The sequence below is a fragment of the Sarcophilus harrisii genome, chromosome 4 (genome assembly GCF_902635505.1).
Source record: "Sarcophilus harrisii chromosome 4, mSarHar1.11, whole genome shotgun sequence".
Lineage (NCBI taxonomy): Eukaryota > Metazoa > Chordata > Mammalia > Dasyuromorphia > Dasyuridae > Sarcophilus > Sarcophilus harrisii.
Genome location: NC_045429.1, coordinates 287,063,119 through 287,064,590, shown reverse-complemented (window position 1 = coordinate 287,064,590; position 1,472 = coordinate 287,063,119). Strand labels below are relative to the sequence as shown.

Sequence of the window (1,472 nt, the reverse complement as noted above, 5' to 3'; positions counted from 1 at the left end):
TTGAATGTAAACAAAATTATCCATTTTGCATTTCATAACTATTCTCTATTTCTTGTTTGGTTATATTCTCCAAAGATTTGACAAGTAATCTATCCCTTGCTCTCCCAATTTGCTTATAATATCACCTTTTATGTCTAAATCAGCAAGCCATTTCGACTTTATCTTGGTATAGAGCAATGCACGTCATTTTTAGTGTATGTAAGTGTCTCAACGGGCTCAGTGCAACTTTAATTTAGTAAATAGGCACTCCAGCGAAGGCTTTTATAAAGGTGATTAAAGTTGCTTAACGCACTTCGACTTCTCTGGAGGAGAGTGCTTAGGAGCAAAAAAACTTGCACCCTTTTGCATTATAGCACATGTGCGTTTGGTCATAGAAATGTAGGCTTGGGCAATGAAAGTCTAGCTAAAGAACAAACCTCTTCCCCTTCTTCCTCCCTTCCCTACAGTCCTCACATCCTTTCCTTTATGTACTAATAGTGTAAAATTTGTAAAATGAGAGGAGTGGAATCATTAACACAAGAAGGTTGTAGTTTGGAGCAAAGGATGTTTCCTTTTGCAAACCTCTACAGTTGTTACTATCCCAGTCCAATAACCAGTCATATTTTCAGCCAGCCCGGCTAATCTGCGTTCACTCCAGCAATGCAGGAAAGAGGAGTGAGAGTAGGGGAAGATGATGCGTTAATATGTCACGTGTCACGCACTTACACCCACTCACGCTCCCCTTCATCCCGTCTAACAGCAATACGTCACGTGGTGATAGCAATAATAATACATCCATTAATAAATAACCCAACACGTTCATGTTATCCATGTGCCATGATGTATTTTTTGTTCAGACATTCCCCAGGAGATGCTACAAAATGCTTTTCAGTACATTTGCAATAATCACACTTCAAATGAGGGACGTGATTTCTGTTGACCAGAGGAAATGGCAGTAACAGCGACCGGCGCCAGTGGTCCAGCTTGGTTAAGTCCACCCGGAAGCTTGGTTGTATTAAAGGCAAACGATTGCGCAGGAAGCCCACTTAGCGTCGGACGTTATTTAGAGAAGATTTGATCAAAACAATTTTGGGGAAAAAAAAATGTCATCCAGCTGGCAGCGGTGGGATTCGAACCCACGCCCCCGAAGAGACTGGAGCCTTAATCCAGCGCCTTAGACCGCTCGGCCACGCTACCAAATGCGCGTGAACGGAGCAGACGTATCCTCCTTCAAGGACTCTGAGTGCTGGTGGGGAAGGGGAGGGGCGAAAGGAAGGTATTAGAACGAGAGACGGGAAATATACAGTGGCAGGCTAGCAGGCTAAGCAGTTACCTTCGGACCTACCCGTGGTCTTTTTTTATAAGATGGAGACACGTGTTTGCATGTACTCAAGCTAAAGAATTGGATTCTTCTAGACGCCGTTTAATTCGGCCCCTTAATACTATCCTGATACTTTGTCACCTGAACACACTTAAAATCCTGCCCTTTAGGA

At 43.3% G+C, this 1,472-nt stretch overlaps 1 non-coding gene across 1 annotated transcript; it reads right to left on the bottom strand.

Moving 5' to 3' along the window:
* Positions 1 to 1,094: 1,094 nt before the first annotated feature.
* TRNAL-AAG lies at positions 1,095 to 1,176 on the bottom strand. The gene has a single exon. It is a non-coding gene; the product is annotated as a tRNA-Leu (tRNA).
* Between the last annotated feature and the right edge of the window lie 296 nt (positions 1,177 to 1,472).